This window comes from Centropristis striata, chromosome 9 (genome assembly GCF_030273125.1).
Source record: "Centropristis striata isolate RG_2023a ecotype Rhode Island chromosome 9, C.striata_1.0, whole genome shotgun sequence".
Lineage (NCBI taxonomy): Eukaryota > Metazoa > Chordata > Actinopteri > Perciformes > Serranidae > Centropristis > Centropristis striata.
The window spans coordinates 29812773-29830806 of record NC_081525.1 but is presented as its reverse complement, the minus strand read 5'-3'; positions in this window follow the sequence as shown (position 1 = coordinate 29830806).

The window sequence follows — 18034 nt, the reverse complement described above, 5'->3', positions numbered from 1 at the left end:
CTAGTCTGAACATGACTCAGATATTAAATAACCAAAACAAGTGTTGAGTTGAATGTTTCTATCTTTAATGGAAAACAGCTTCACAATGTGGTTCCATTTATTCTTCACGGATTAGTTGTTTACTTAACAAGGCCTCTACCTCTCGGGATTAACAATAGTTTTTTTCTGTAATACAGAGGAAACCATATAGATTCTGATCAAAAGCTTTGTCATCCTTAATGCAAGTGAGATCAGACCGTAGCCTGAACAAGTGGTTGCTTGAGTCTCCTTGTCACATTTCGAAGGATGTGTGCACTGACATGAGACCAACTCCTGTTTGATACAGTGTGTAGTGACAATTTGGTTTTTGCCCGGGCCTGAAGAGTTTGATTTGTTATTCACTGATAACAATGTGTGTGTGCATTCAGCATAATCACTGCTATACATGAACAGAGACAAGAAAGGAGAGGGGGGAGAAAGACTGAAGAGCATTTTCATTTTCATGCCTCAATTCCAAAGCGCGCTACCAGATATTTAAGTCCAGTAAGATGCAGAATCCCATTTTTTCCTTCCTTCTCTTTCTCTTGGTTATGCTTCCGCTCCTCTTATTACCATGTTTACAACTTGTTGGCACCCTGAGAGCTATGTTGGCTCTTGGTAGCGGCGGCACGGGAAATAAAAGGAAGGAATTTTGAAAACATGTCAGTGAGTGCGCTGATATAAGAGGATCAGACATGCAAGAGTGGAATTGGGCCCTTAAGTGTTCCAAAAGAGAATAAAGGGCGAATTATCATTTAATCCCACCCTGGTCAGTACAAGGAGGAGGATGAGAGGAGAGAAGAAGGATTCATTTGTGCTACAAAGGATGTGAGATACTGGGAATGGTGTCTGACAAAGGTTTGTGGCGTGGGAGGATGAGGGGAGATGGTGGTGGAGGGGTCATGCCTCCATCTGTAAGCCAGTAAACAGCAGCAGAGCCATTCGGGCAGAACAGGTAAAAGAAAAAAGTTCCTCTTTGCAAAAGATATCCCAAAGGAGAATCTGCTCCTTCTAAATATTTCATCACTTCTAGACTCAGTGAAGAGCAGGGCCATGACAGGAAAAGGGTTGGATGAGCCTATCGATTGGACTAAACTCACCTGTGGTTCGAAAATGACACTTTCAAAAGTGTTTTTGACCTGTTACAGCCATAGACTGTATCACTAATGGACATTAGTGATGGGAATGTGTCCTCTTTTCAGTGAGCAGGATCATTTGGCTTCCAAATAGCTCTTCATTTTACCACTTATACCTTTTATAATTCAGCCAAATTTAACGCTGTTTTGACTTGTGATTTGTATTTGAACACATATATCACTTGGATTTCAATAAATTGCTGTAGCCAATTGCATTTACAGTTGTAAAATCCCTTGTTACTCTCTAACTTGCTTGAAGAACCACTCTGCTACACAAAGCAGATAGAAAATGTCTATAAAAGCCTAAGCATAGAAATTAAAATAGGACAGCTATTGACTTTTTAAATTTTTTTTTTTAATATAAACACACACACCTAACAAAACAACTAAAGTACTGAAAAAATTAAATACAGCAATCAAGTAAATGTGCTTTGTTAATGCCAACTACTGACATCTGGACAAAAAAACAAACAAAATGTTTTTGGTATAGAGTAAAAATAATAATTAATAAATAACAAAATAAAAAATAAATATAATACAATGTGCAAAACAGCAGCATCCAACAGTTTTAGGTGTCTCTATGAACTAACCACCATCATCTATCTAACTGTAACTTTTTATTAGTTGTTTCAGGGCAGATTGGGATTGAGAAATAATTATTTATATATTATATTATATTAAATCATATTATATTATATTATATTTTATTATTTCTGATATTGTCACTTCTCAGCGCTGCCCCCACCCCTCCCTGCTCGGTGGTATGATCCTTGTCAATCCTCACATGATTGGTTCACACAGCATGCACGTCACACCTGTAGTCAGCGTCCGCAGGTACTTTTCCTAACAAGAAACGTAAAAAAATAAATTAAAGAAAGAAGAATGGCTCGCTTAAGGACATGACCTGGCTCCCATCGTTTGCTTAAAAGAGCCGGCTCTTTGAACCGGCTCGTTCGCGACCAACACACCACTAATGGACATAATACAATGGATGTCACTCATTAGTTTGTGGATTTGTGGAAGTGACCACATCTTAATGAGATTGTAGAGCTAACCTAAATGGCAGCTTTTACACTCTAAAGTTAGCTGTGCTAATATGAATGCTCATGCAAACATCTGACTCCTTAGAAATTCTTTTAGTACAACCAAACTTGTCAACGGACAGTGCCCACCTGTCACTTAAAGAGGCCATATCCTTCATTATACAGAACTTTAAGCCTCCATAAAATGTAGGCAGGCAAGTTACATATATAAATATTCAACCCTTGCACAGTTGTCATGTCATGGTAAAAAATATTGTTTTTTTGCCAGGCAGCAAATGTGTATTTCTGCTATAAGTTGGACATATTAACATTTTTGGAGCCTGCCCCAAGTGGCTTTTAGAGGAAGTGCAGTTTTTTCCCAATCTGTTTTCAGCCACTTGGTTACAACAAGATCATTATTTTGTAGCTTTTTGCCTTTAAAAGAATTGGGTCATGGTATTTTTTCCACAATGTTTTGGTCCTGTATATTGTCAGAGAGCAGATACTGTACGCCTGTCCGTTATCATGTACTGTAGATTATCTCTTACTGCAGTGTGCATACAAACAGCTGGCTGGGTTTCATTTGCAAAATAGCCCCATTTCACAACATGGCTCCAAATAAAAGTTAAACATGATTCACTGTAATGCACTGAGATAAGCACAGAAGTAATGCATCTCACTGAGTGCAGGCCTGTTTGTTTCATTATGAAAAGGCTGAAGAGATAACGGCACAGGGAGAGATAGTGTGTGTGTGTGTGTGTGGAGAAACCATCGCTGACTATCTGCTGAACATAAAACATTCCACAACAGAAGAGTAGGCTGTGATACCCACTGTCAAATAAATAAATGTGGACCTGACTCTCATTTCATCCATAGGGAAAGCATTGTAAACAATAAAGGTGGCTTTGTATGATCAGGGAGTTAAAGCTTTCCCATACAGACACGGTCCTGCTAGTTATGCCGAGGTTGTTCTTGCGTGACCAGAAATATGTCCAAGGTGAAAAATGAGAAGAGATGCAGGTGCTACGAGCTACAACTACGAGGTAAATCTCCAGCTCCCTGTAATGACTTACAGGTCCCTTAACATGCAGCTGCAGGTCCCCATGAATGTAATATCTCTATCAGAGAAATATTCATGAACGTAAAGAATGTGCTGCTTGTGGATATACAACATCAATTTATTTCTGAAGGTGGATAACCGCTGTCCTATTTCCTTTTCTTGATGCAGAAAAAAATTTGAATAGCTTTCCAGATGTGACGAGATAAAGTGGGAAACAATCACAACCTTTCCAAATGTTGTGAAATGGCATTGTGAAAGCTCATGAATAATGACATGAATAATTCTTCCACAAGGACCGATCATGTCCAGCAAATAGAAGGGTTGGCTAAAGGTTTGATTTAAGGTTAAGGTTGGGAATGATGTCGCACCCAAGTAGAATCTGTTGGGATTTGCTCTATCAAGGTTGGCCATTTGTATTAAAACTTGTAAATATCAGCATATTACTTGGTATTTTGTGCAAGCAAACACGGTGGCAACATGTCTACAGGTGGAAGTGAGACAGTATTGTGTGTATGATTAGTTAAATAAGACTTGAATAATACTGACAGTACATGATGGCTTTCACTACTTTCACAGTTGCTACTTGCCATATTGCTGCAATACACCACCATTATAAAGGAAACATCCCTAGAAGTGATCCATGCAGGTTTTGTATCTGTGAAACTTTTGTCAAACTGAGAAAAGTGTTTTTAAAGTCTGTGACATCATCACAATGTAAAGTCTATAGGTTGAGCAGGAACCTGTGGGAGGGTCTAGCAGGTAAATACTACTGCACATATACAGCTTCACATGATGAACCATAGAAAACACTTTTGGTGAGCAGTTCTCACTGGAGTTCAGCGTTACACTCGTCGCCATCTTGTGTTGCCATCTTGCTTCCGATACGGGGAGCAGACCATATCTGGACTGTGGAGGAGCGAGAAGGATCTGATCACTGACTACAGCCTCTCTACACTCAACCTGACTGAGAGAAGTCACTGCTAATTCATGTTAGCATTAACTGGAGCATTAACTGGGATGTTAGTTTTGGCTAGCAAAAAACAAAAACAAAACGTATGTTACTGACCTCAGAAAAATTAACAGCGACTCCTTGGAGTGTCTGTTAGTCCAACCAAACGCTGAACAAGACATTTTTACTGAACAAAACGTTCAAATCATCATTTCATTAAGTGAAAATACAGTGAAAGGGTCAAAGTTATGAGACCAAACCGGTAAACTTCCTTTTTTATATCAATATAACGTTATATATAACTTTATTGACACGTTGCCGTGGATACGCATTGCTCTGCTTCTTTCCTGATGACGGCTCGCCTTGTTAGCCACCTGTCACTCAAAGGTAGCCATGCCCCAAATCATATGATTCTTTATCTTCTATTTTCTTCTAAATGGGGCCATTATTTGAACTATTAACATGAAATTGTCTTGAAGAAGATTTTTTACTAGTGATTGAGACTGTAGTGTTGTCCTAAAAAAGTTTCTGAGGTCATAAATCAATTTCGCATTGAAATGAATGGACAGATTTTTGCAGCCAAACTTAGCACCCCCTGCTGGAATTTTTGGTAGAATGCAGCTTAAGGCACTTCCTGGTTTGCCTCCTTGCTCAGACCTGGAGGTTGCTGCCTGAATACAGCCATGCTATTGTTGTGCTAAAAAGCCATCGTGGCTTTTGAGGTTGGGGTTGGTGAGATTTGTTTGACTTTCTGAGTTGGAAATCTGGATTCAGAGGCCGTTGCAGTGAAAATTTCCAACTGGGAACTTGGAAATTATAACTTCCCATGGAATGCACCATTATTGTCATGTGTTGGAAAGGGCATTTGGATGATTGGAAATATACCCTTTCATCCCCACTGCCCTTATTCTAAATTCAAACAGGGCTTTAGCAGGGTTTTAGTGGTGTCCTAATTATTTTGAAACTCAGAGCAGATTTTGTGAGGGACTCTGATGCCTGAAAACCATTTTTCAACAATTTAACCATAGTTTATTTTATTTTTTATGGTAATAATTGCATAAAAATCCAGTAGAACTCAAAGACATAAAGCAAGCCTTTATATCTTTTTTTTTTTTTTTTTAAATGCAATGATTAAGATAAAGATGAAGTTCTAAGGTCTTAGTTTTTGTCAATTATGCAGGGTAATGAAAGGTCACCAGTGACTAGGAGCAAATTAAAGTTGAAGGAAATTGAACTGACAACTTACCGCAAGACAAAGGCGAGAGAAAGAGAGAGACTTTTGGAACCGACTGGGTCTCAAAAATGCTTTGTGTCAGCCCGCTCACTGTCTCCTTGGCTGATTAGGCGCCATTGGCGGAATCTTTTTTTCACTTCAATTTTAAATTTTCAAGCCCCCACTCATGGTGTATTACCATTATCGCTAACTGTGAGACTCCATCGAGCTGTCTGGTACCTGTGGACATGCGTGGAAATTGCTGCAAAATGCTAGTCTAAATGTAAATGGACTCAGGTAATTGTTATCTTTTGTGAGTAGAACTTTTCTCATTGACTACTCTTTTTAGGCTATTCTGATTTTTTCATTCAGCATAATTTGAATTTAATGCCCCAGATGCATGGTGAAATAGGGTCATATAACCTGTTAAAAAATGCATTTCTGACACTTTAACCTCTGTGTTTTGTAAGTGCCTTCAATTTGAATGGAGTAATAACAACACTGTTTTGTCTGTGAAGAACCTTTGCAAACTATTACAGTGTGTTTGATATCGTCCCACATCTATTTACCATGGTAATAACCTTTCTCCTGTTTTGTTTGACTCTTGTACTGTGTCTGCACAGCCCCAGATTAAAAGGAGCTCTGTTTAAATGTTTCCCAAGGAGCTTCTATTTCTTTGGCAATACCTGTGTCCCCATCTGCTCTCAATTTCTTAAACCTTGGCAGAATTCTACATCCTCTAATATCCAGATTTGTTCTGTGAAACATACGATGCTAACAAATGTGAAATTAATTGTTAACCATAAAACGTGATGGACAACAGGCGGAACAATATGCAGACAAGATCTGAACAGTGAAGGTATTGTGTCCTTTTGATCAGGCAAATGCTAAACCAGTAAATGTTTTTCTAAATGTCATGGATTTAGATTCTTGCCAGATAAGTTCGGCATCTCATTAGTCCGGTTTGTTTTCTTCGTTCTACCCCAGCAACCTCTTTTCTGACTGCAGAGGTTCACTTTCATTCTTCCATGTCTTTCTCTGTCTGTCGCTCAAACGCACGGGCATGCACACACCTCAGAGCACCACCATCTCCCTGTGTGGCATGCTTCATGCGCCGAGGGATCCGCTGCAGATAAGCAGACCCCCACACCACCACCAAAAACTGATTTCAGGTCTCCAAAGCAGAACTGTCCACAGAGGACTATCTCCACAAAGCTGCTACGCATGAGCTGGTAAGCTGTCTCATTGATCTGCCTTTCCTCGCAGTCCAGCCTGGGCATTCTCTCTTGTTTGCTACGCCTTAGCGAGTCCACTTTGGAAAACATCACCCATGGGAGAGGTGGAGGAGATTTAAAAAAGAAATAAAGAAAGGATCTCACACTCTCAAAGAAATAAACTTTGCTTCCAGCCAGCCACTGCAGGCTACTCGCAGTGATGCCACCTAATAAAATGTAAATTGTATGCATGTTATGCAGGAGAAACGTGTGGGGGCTTTACATATGGTGCCATGCACAGTGAAGTGAAAGAGGCTAATTTGGCATTGATGCTTGCGCATGCATTAATGTGTGTGTGCATGCATGCTTCCCAACATCACGCCAGAACTATAGATCACAGATCCATGTCGTGAGAGTGTTAAAGGGTCAAAGTTCACATCATCATCCTGGGAACTCTTATATTCCCCCTCACCCACCCAACATACACACGCACACACTATTTGTTTGGAATTATAAAGTCAAAGGCAATGATGAAGGATTTTGAGTTAAGCTTTGTGAAAACCTAGCATTACGTCTAGTTTTATGTACTACATTTGACCTGGCTGACTGAAGAATTTCATATAAAAATGTGAAAAAAGTGGAGCATCCAGACTTGACTCCCTCACTCCATCTCCTCTTTGGCTTGGAGGAGAGTTTATATACACACCCCTGCTGCCTTATTGTTGGGTAGTATTTTGGCCTTGTGCCTGTATGGCTCCTGTAGGTAGGTCGGAGGGTGTTTTCTGTAGTGTTTCAATGTTTTTCTATCAGAGCATTGGGACCTTTTTGTGGGTTTAGGATCACATTGCTGTAATGGAATAGCTGCACAGTGGGGAAGGGGGTGAGTCATGCCTTTTGTGTGTGTGTGTGTGTGTGTGTGTGTGTGTGTGTGGGTGTGTGTGTGTGTGTGTGTGTGTGTGTGTGTGAGAAAATGAGTGTGGTGGGGGGTTGGATGGGTGAGCCGTGTTTGGGCGTGCATTTCACTTGTTTATGCCCATTTACATTAGTCACATGGACATATACCAAGTATCCATGTGTGTGTGTGTGTGTGTGTAATTCATGTTCAAAAGCACTGTGCTTTACTGGATGGCAGTTTCGATGCGTCCCAACTCCCTCTGGTGAAAAAGAGATCGTTCTGTCCTCCCAGGTGGAGCCGAGCACTTTCTTGAGCAAGCAAAATAAAGTGTTTATCAAGGAAACAATGTCCTTTACTTCCTGTAACAACTGGGAGAAAGGGCTCACAATACATCCTCTGGGTGAAAAAATAAAAATCAATGTGTATTTCTGACTGCTCCCAGTGACCTCACACATTGACACAAACATGCTTATTTTCATGTACCATACCATAGGCTGTGTTTATAGATGGACGGCTTTTTACTTATTCCTGATATACAAAAATGAGGCCAAAATATCCCCCACATGGCCCCTCCATCTTGCACTGATGACATCATTTGGAGCCAGATTCTTAGCAGTTGTGATTGGTTCCTTGAGCTGCGATATGGACGTCCCGCACTTACAACTGCCTGACTCAATCATGAGTCAATAATAGCTGTCAATCATCACCTAACACCCTGATTTTACAGCATTAAATATTGCATTGAACGTATTAAAACCCAACTAATTAGAAATCACTTAAACATACGTACATGATACAAACTTAACATGTATTTTAATGTTTTAGTTTGGCCCATGTCTCATCCGCTGTCTTTGGTGGGGCGGGATTTATGACCAATTAATACTGCAGCCAGCCACCAGGGGGCGATCAAGATGTTTTTTCTTTACTTCTGGGGAGCTGTCATGTCGTCCATCTTTATATCCTGTCTTTGTGCCAGACAGAGTGTTCACACTGGTTTGCCCTTGGTGCTGCAGCTCACAAGGTTGTTTTTGCAATTAACAAATGCGGGGCAAAGAGCAGCAGCCATTGTATCAGCATATGAATGCACAAAAGTACTTTAATAGTTCATATTTATATTGCCGTTACCAGACGTGCTTAGTGTGCATCTTGATTGGCTGAGCCACTACATTCACACTGTTCCAAGTTTTAATTATGTTGAGGTCACCAAAGAGAAATATCATGTGATCACACAAACAATGTTAGAGAGAAAGTTAGCAGCAAAATACCAAGAAAAATTAGATCCTGCAGGTTATTTCGGCATGCTGAAGATAACCTGGATACTGACCCCACAAGATGTACCATATGTCAGTCCCAAGAGATCGCAGCTTGTGCTCATGTGGTAAAAATGGCTAACATTCATTCTCATGCGACTATTGTGGCTCCAAATTAGACAGACAATCCTATCCTTAGGATTCCTCCCTTGGGCACAGTAGCTTTGATTTGATTAAACTTGATCCAGGCTCTCAGATGTCGTTTAAGGCTCCTGGCGTCAGCATTATCTGTGTCATCAAGCAGACACAAAATGAGCACTTTTGTTGCATTTGCTGGCTGGCAGAGTTAAAGGTCAGAGATCAATGTTGTTTTTGATCTAGAAGAAGTTCTGCAAACTTGATATTATCTTATATTACTTGCTTTAAGGCATCTAAGATGACTAAGTAACACACTTGCTCGCACAAACTTTATGAAACCAAGGAAATCAATCTATGTTTACTGATAAGTGACAGGAAAGGAAGTGTGTCATTGACCCGGACAGCTGCTTTGTTTGTCACAAGAGGGCTGTGTGCAGTGCCCATGAACCCTCTTGGATGAGGGTTAGCCTCTGGGCTGAGGATTTAAGATGTGATAAGGTAATTGCCCAATGTTTAGACAGAGGTATCATTGGTCCTCCATCTCTAGTTCACTGTCAAGGAGGTTAACGACCAGAAGCCCAGACAGTGATTAAACATTTATACGGGACACCTAACCCCTTATATATCAAATGATCTCTGCAGCAAAGGCCTCCGACTGTCCAGCTCGTCTTACGTCCCTTCCAAAATCCTGCACCTCTCATCAGCCTCCTCTCTGTCCAGACCTTCACAGTACACATGGGAACTGTAACCCTCTGGACGCTGCTAATATTTTTTTCAGCATCTTTTTTGAATGATGTGGTATGCATTTTAAAACAATATGGGTTGGGGCTGGATAACCATTAAAAATGGCATATTACACGCATTAAAACAGAAAACTTCCCCTCCCGGATTCTGAGTATTTATGAGCCGACTCATTTCAGCAGAAGACAACTGCTTTAGCTGCTGTGGCGGGACAGGCTGTGTTCGCCATTACGTGCATGTTGAAAACCTTGAATCATTCAACTGTTATGAGCTACACTTTGCCAGCCAACATTACCAAGGAAGCAAAACCCTTTTACCAGCATCCTGATATGTTGAAAAGCCTAATCCAGAGAGGCTTTTATAAGCTTTTAAACTGATTGGCCATATCGCCGTGGCCCCGGAAGCTCCTCCCAGAGAGTGGGTTTTATGTGCACGAGCTGGCCGCTTAAAAAAGGGTGTGGGGTTACCATTTTGCCACAGGGTGAACCTGTACTTTACCTAGTTCCTCCCCCGCTACTTCAAGCTTAATTTCTTTAATGCATTTAGAAACAAAGCCAAGACAATATAAAGAATTTCACATCCTCTGGTGCTTTCCCTCACAATCTACTTTCTAAATTGAAGGAAATAGGAGAATAGAAAGATGGATCAATAAATCCTTACCGGCAGTGGCCCCTGTAGCAAAACTGCTCTACCACATCCTGTAATAGCCGTTCCCACAAGACCTTTTCACCTGCAATACCTTCTTCATCTGTTCTCCATTGTCTTCCAGCGCATCTCATTGGTGTTACTATGGCATCTGTGGAATAGAGCAAAGGACAGCTAGGTTTTGTGGCTAATTGTTACTGCCTGAAGGCACAGAGATAGGAACAAGCTGAAACTTTATCTGACATGTAGCCACTGGCCTTGTATGTACTTATATTGTTCTCCTGTTGTTGTGCTCCCGTCTCCAGGGAGCTTTTCCATGCTTGATATGAACCTCAGGGTGTCTTTAAAGATGATATTCTAGAGATCGATATGAACGAGTGTGGTCATTGGGGACATGGCCCCATTTGGAGCAAGTGCACTGCCGTGTGAGACTCTGGGATGAACTATGGGCAGTCAAACTACATGACAGGCTTCAGGCGCTGGTCTGGTTTCAATCTCAGATAAATAAATCACAGCTTAATACCTGTCCCATATAATTCCTCCACTACATCTGTGACTGGAAAGCAGAATGTGTGCACTGCATCTCAAGAAAGAGAAAGTGAAAAAGAGGGATGATGGTGGGGGTGGAGGGGCAGAAGCTTTGGATGAGAGGCCAAACCCTAGAGCTGGCAGACATAAAGGCAGGATCTGTCTCGCTCCCAGTCGCGTCTGTCCCTTTTTCAGCTTGGACAGGGGATAGAAGTTGAGGATTGGGTTACTCTGATTTGAAGATTGCACAGGCTGACGCGCCAGGATAAAGGCTGGGCAAGCCATGTTGGATGTAACCCAAGCTAGTCGCTAGTCTCTAGGTTAATTGGTAGGATTAGAGAGACAGGTGTTCATGCCTTGTCAAGGGAACAAGTTTCACCTGAGACACACAGGTATTGATGGGCGTTTCAGCGTAGCATAAAATTGCTACATTAAGTGCTATTGTGTTTCTCAGGAAGCAGCTACAGATGCACTTAGAGGCAATCTTATATGGATTAAGCATCCGCATACATGTATCAACCTGTACTACAATGAAGTTAGTGGGATTTGTCTTGGATGCATATTTTAACACACGCCAATTCCGGTTTTCTTTAAAGTACCCTTTGCGCTTCCTCCATACAGACACAAAAACATTCGTCTGGAATTGTCCTGATCTGAAAGGCTAATGTTTTGGGAAGGAGAGGATTAAGATAAGTCTTTAATTTGCAGCATCTTTCAGGACTGTTGTGTACACAAGCCTTGGAGATTAGTCTCTGGCAAACAACTGCTCAATTAAGAAGTGAAGATAAAGTTACAGTGGGGGTCCAAATACTCGCAGAAAGCAATATAAACAAAACAGGTTGCCACACTTAGAGTCAATTTGTAAAGGGGTAATTAAAGGCCCTCTCTAACTGCTTTCGCTGGTTGGTTTATTGCCACTGGAGGATGATATACAAATCCACGATACTTGGGCTTTAACCACAGTTTTGAGCAACAACAGATGCTTCGGGTATTTAAATGTAAGCGACCCTTTGGTGAAAACCTCTGTACTTAGTAACTATGACTACCAGGCTTTCACTTCATCCTTACCTGAAACTAAACACCTGAGTAAAGCCCGTGAGAGAGAACCGTGACCAGGCTACAAAGAGGCCATTTGGTCAAGCTGGACTAGCACAACGCCTGAGGGTCCCGCTCTGCTTTGCAACACTGTCTGGACATGTTTCCTGCTTCGTTACGCTCTTCTGTTACCAACCCTCCACTTCTCCACCCATTGCCTTTTTTCCTTTGTACCTCTTCTCTTTCCAAAACCCGGTGAATGCCACTGACCCTTGCCAGGTGAAGCTGACAGCAATAAAACATCAGCCGCAGTCCACTCTCACAACCTCAGCTGGATCGTATGGATCTGGACTGGGCAAGGAGAAAAAGAGAAAGTCTCTTTTCTCCTTCCATGCCTTGCTTCTGTGTCTCTTTCACCCCACTGGTCCCGTATGGGCCTTTTAAAACTTCCTAACAGGTTTACAGCATGGCAGATTCATTTAACATTACATTACACTGCAGGAGCTCTGGCCTGCTGCCTCTGAACTGAAGGGGGGAAAGGAAAAATGACAGAAAGTGAGGTGGCTTTGGCCCAAAAACACTCAGAAACAAGTGGCTCTGTGTTCCACGGCAGCCAACAATGGAAGCCCTAGCTACATGTTGATAATCCCTGCCGTGTTTTATGTGCTCATTAAGTATGGATTCATAATCGTGTTAAGAGCTTGCCCGGATGATCCGACACGACGAGGAAGAAGGCGGAGTTTTTATGTAAACAAGCACCTTGCGTTAGCTCATCTTTCATTGCGAGCGCCTCGTCCTCTGAGTTGATTAAATAGCTCTGCTTTAATGAATGAATAATGAAGATGGTGATATCTTAGTCGTGTATCACATGTCAATGTTTACACATGTTTGTCAGCTCTGCATAGAAGTGTATGTTGTCAGTAGATGATGGCTATTTCGTTGAATTTATTAAAACTATTACAGATACACAAATATACTCTCTCATTAAAGGTAATGACTTTTGTGTAAATTTTTAAAATTTGCGTTAATGCAAAATGCATCATTGCAAGCCAGAGAGATGCAGCCTTCAAAAGCTGAATCAACTCCTCTCTGACATTGAAAAATTAAAAGCTTGTTGTAGAACTTTACAGTGTCAAATTGCTCTGGTTGTACCTAATAGGCTCGTATACTCTGTCATTAATCTATGACATAATAAGAGGCTCATTCGAGGTTAATAGCACAAATACCTTTTTAGTGTTTGAGGCAAATGTATTACAGCAAGTTTTCCTGTTCCTAGATAAGAGCTTAAACCAAGTAAACTTCTGTACTTTCCCCCAAAATCTTAATCCTCGGTGCCTCTGAGGACATTTTTCAACTTATGAACTTTTCTCAAACACCCCTATCTGATTTGTCATGCTCAGATATTCCCATTTTCCTCATATCTGATAGGCGGTTGACAGCTATGAGCCTGGTAATGATTGGTTGAGAGAGGCTCTGTTTAACAGGCGATCAGTATGCTCAGTGATGGGTGAGGATTCCATTAGGGGGAAATTAGGAAACTCAAGAATAGGAGTAGCAATAACGGCTGATATTAGACCTCTAAATCATCTGGCTCTCAAACCTTATAGCTGCCCATTCCTTCCTGTCTGCCCCGTCCCTCCACGTCTTCCTCTCTCTCCTGCTTGCTCTCTTGTCTTTGAGACCTTGTCAGATTGAAAGAGCTCGATCAGTCAGCTTGTTCTCTGTGGACTCCGGGCCTGGCTGTTGATAAATCAAGCCCGCTTCTCTCACGGCACCAAAACATACATAGAGAGTAGGACACACTATCTACACTGTCTAGACCAGGGACTTGTGTTATTAATTTTGCAGAGGGCCTCTGCAGAGAGCCTCAAGGCTGTGGGAAACTGTGTCCTGGTCCGTGTGTGTGTGTGTGTGTAAATGTGTTCCAAAGTAATCCTGACTAGACCAGGTAGACTGACATACATTCTGATCCCACTTGTAATCATAAAGTTTAATTTTGTTATAAATTAAGACACAAACTGACAACTAGGTATACACATACAAAGCAAAGAATTACATAGAAATGTATTATTATTATTATTATTGTTGTTATTATTATTATTATTATTATTGATTATTACATAAGAATTTGTATTTTTTCAGTTTTGTTCGCTGTTACTTCTTGTAACTGCTAATTAAGTAATAATGTAATTCTATTCTGTTCTGTTCTGTTCTGCTTAAAAACAAAAAGGATGTTTTAATTAGCTGGACATTGAATTCAATTAGTGACACTAATCTTGGGTGCCCACCTTGAAAAGGTGGTGATTGTATAGATCTTCTATGCTACTAGGTTGAACGTCTTTCATTACATATATGAGTCTGGACTATGGTTGCAAAGGGGCGGAACATTTCCGATAAATTACCAAAAACTTTCCATCGGAAGTTAAGCTGGGGAATTTAGGAAATATTCAAAATAAAAAAACAAAAACAAACGAAATGAGCTTTTAACAGATTTATTTGTAAGTTTATCAAGTTTTAATTCTTTTATTGAACAAAATAAATATGAATAGTGGGGCGGCATAGCTAAACTATTCTTCATTTTGTAATAAAAGAACCAAATTTGGTACATACATAACTTAATATATTTCGAAAAAGACTGGATATTGGCCCATCGCATATTCACAATCTGATGACCATGGTGGCCATTTTTAAAAATGTCTGCCATGGCAACCAGGGTCTGAATTTGTGAAGGCCCAATATCCAGTGCCAAATTTGGTGTTTTTTTTATCAAAAAATGAACCCCCCCCCCCTTTACAGTTTACCTTTACACGGTTGAGGAACAGTATATCTGCTACTCTACCTAGTATCAACTATATCTTACTATCTTTACTTTAGTAAACTGTTCACATTTACTTCTCATCCATGCCCATTTTAAAAACGTCAAGCTGTATTGCTTGTTTCCGATGTGTTTTCTATGAAACCCTATGGGTCTTCGACATGGGGCTTGATGCTGGGCTTGCTTTGTTCTGAGTGAGACCCTTTGGTTCAGGTCAGTGAGCATACAAGCGCAACAACAAAGCAGTAACACTTAGCAAGAGCAACTCTCTGCAGGACGCCTTAATGTCGTCACATGCATGACATGGCAGACGTCCAGACCAGATGCACAGACACAGACAGACCACTTTATGCAGACGATGGCTATCATATCTCATTAGGCTGTGCAGTTGTAGACACATTTCTGAATAAGCATTTACTTCTGAGACAGTTTGCATACAGGAGATGCCATATGAGCAGTCTAACATGGTATTGTTTTTAGAAATAAAGCTTGGATTAAGATACTTTTCTTATTGAGGGTTTGTAAATCTAGTATTGGCATCATCATATTTATTTAAAGTTTAAGCTATGCAGAGCAGCCCGACATTCTGAATGCTGCTTAATAAAACAAACAACTTCTGTTACACAAACCATTGCTGACATGTTGCCTGTTTGGAAGGCTTTTAGTAATTGTTTATTGAGGATTTCAAGACATGGACAAACCACATTGTAAGTGTCACTGCAGTTAACTCCAATAATAAAAATAATATAAAGGAAATTAAGTCATTTATTTAGACTTTTCAATTTGGAATACATCTGAATAATCATTTAGGAGAAATACATTGTACATTATAACTTGGCTAGAATAAAAACAAATAATGTGGTCAGTTGTTTAACCCTCTGGAGTCTCCAAAAGCACCAAAGCATGACTTCTTCCTCACATCCAGACTAGAAAACAAAGCAGTGTGGAGCCCTACTGTAAATTTACCTCTAAAGTTCTGGCTGTAAACTCCATGAGGCCAGTTTCAGTTTGATGATGATATACCAAGTAAAACTGGAGACAAGGTAAAATATATTTTGTATAAAACTATAGAACTGGATTAAAAGTAAAAAAAAAAAAAGATTTAAAATCACATTTTATGTTGGACTAAAGGACTAAAAAAGACACAAAATGACAAGAAAAATGACACAAAAATGACTAAAAAAGACACAAAAAGGCCAAAGAAAGACCAAATCACAAAAAACACACAAAAAGAGATACAAAATGAACAAAAAGACAACAAAGGACACAAAATTATTAAATATGAATACAAAATAAATTATTATTTTTTATTATTAATGAAGAGTTAAGAGCATACACAGTATTTGAGAGCCACTATGGTTACTACAAAATGTATTCAATCGCCCATATATCTGTGGAAGGACATTACTGGATTTTTTTAAATCACATAATAATGCCTGGCTCCATTGTAACTTAATCGTAGCTCTTGAATAAGGGACAGTATCTCTGAGCTGAACTGAGCTAAATTGGTGACCTTTTCCAGACTCGACCCCACCCCTGTAATGTCTGAGCTTACCACATTCAAGCCTTAGAGTCACAGGGAGAGCTATATATCAGGAATGCAAGTGAAATTACTTTATGTGGTATCAAATTGAAAAAGACTAATTTTTGAGCTCATAAACATGGCGATATTTAGGAATTTCCTTTGGCCTCAAAAACTAAAGGTACTTTGTTCTAGAGCTGAAGCGTATCCTGACCTACGGGGAGAGTTTTAATAGTGCGAGAAGAGAAACACATTTTAAACCGCTGCAAATGCAATTGAGGAGGAAGAATTTGATTAAGAGGGTGGTAATCGAGTCAGTGTGCTATAACCAGGGGCTTGGTACTGCGAAGCGCTATTGCACAAGTGTAACGAGAGTGAATTTAGCACCCGGCGTGGGCATTTTGTTAATCCAGCTCTGTAATTTAGTCCTTCCTCCCCCATCTTTCAATTATCATTATCATAAAATGAAGTGAGGCCTGAGAAGCTCTACGTGCAGCAAAGTTTTTAATTACCCGCTTCGAAGCTTTGTATTTTCATCTCTATTAAAGATGAATTTTGAAGTTCCTGCCTTTGCCATTTGAAGCCTTATTTATTCTTGAAGTACGAAGGGGTCAATCAGCTGTTATTGGTGAAATACTGAGCAGAGATGGAGTTCAGATATAAAGCTGGTGGAGCACTTAGTGAAAGTTGCACTGTGTGTAAGAATATATATCTATACATGCATTTGCACCTGGACTAAAAAGTCAGTGAACATTTTCACACTTCTATGTACCTACAATATAACTGCAGTTTTGCTCTGTGTGTGTGTGTGTGTGTGTGTGTGTGTGTGTGTGTGTGTGTGTGTGTGTGCACATTGAAGGTTTTTTTTGTATCAAATAATAGTAAAAAGACCATTTAAGGTGCAGAGGCCAATGACAACATCCCAATTTGCTTTCACAACGTTACTTGTGAGTTTTATATGAACAATTAGGCTAATTCTAACCTCAGGCATTTTCCTCTCTGCACCTACTAACACCTTTCAATTCAAGTCATTGTTAATAAGCTTCCTTGATGGTATAACTTATGATAAAATGCAGCAATGCCGAGTCGGGTTCACAGGGGCCAATCGTTAAGGAGATGAAATCAAATCCTCTGGGAGCAGGGGAGACCTAAATTGCTCTTTCAATTCATTAACAAGCAGATGTAGAACATCCATATTCAGCTCCCGATGGGGACTCACCAACCTAGGCAGGGGTTAAAGGGTATTCTGCTGAGGAAGCCGCCAGCTCACTGACCCACCACCCATCAGCCTCGCTGTATGGGAACTATCAATCAGGCTTCCGCAGCCCCCCACAGAAGGGCTCATCTTAATTGTGGCTTGGGTCTTCATCAAATATGGATAGAGAGACCTCCCAGTAATGTCTTAATTACTTAAGAAAAGGACAGCTCTGCTCGCTTTGCCGATCAGCCTGTCTGGGCCCCGTAGGCAATGAGAGGCGACTCCAAGAATGGAAAGATCTCTCACTCTGTTCTCCTGCTTCCTCCATCTTTACCTCTCATCCTGTCTGCATCGATCTCATCAGCATGGATGCTCGCTGACAGGAAATCAATCTGAGAGTCTTCCTAATAAAGCTCTAGACTCATTTCAGTTCTTCCTCTACGCTCCATGTATTACACTTCAGACTGTCTTGTGCTTCCTCAACTTGGTGGATCGGTATCTAGAAGACTTGGAGAAGGTCTACTCACACAGCTTCTGCCTGTCTGGAGACAGTTTCCTTGTTCATATAACCTGGCTTATAGAGGAAATGCAGAAAGTTTCTCAGATGGTCAAATGCATTCTTAGTTTGTACTACGGTTGTCAAAAGTATCGATAC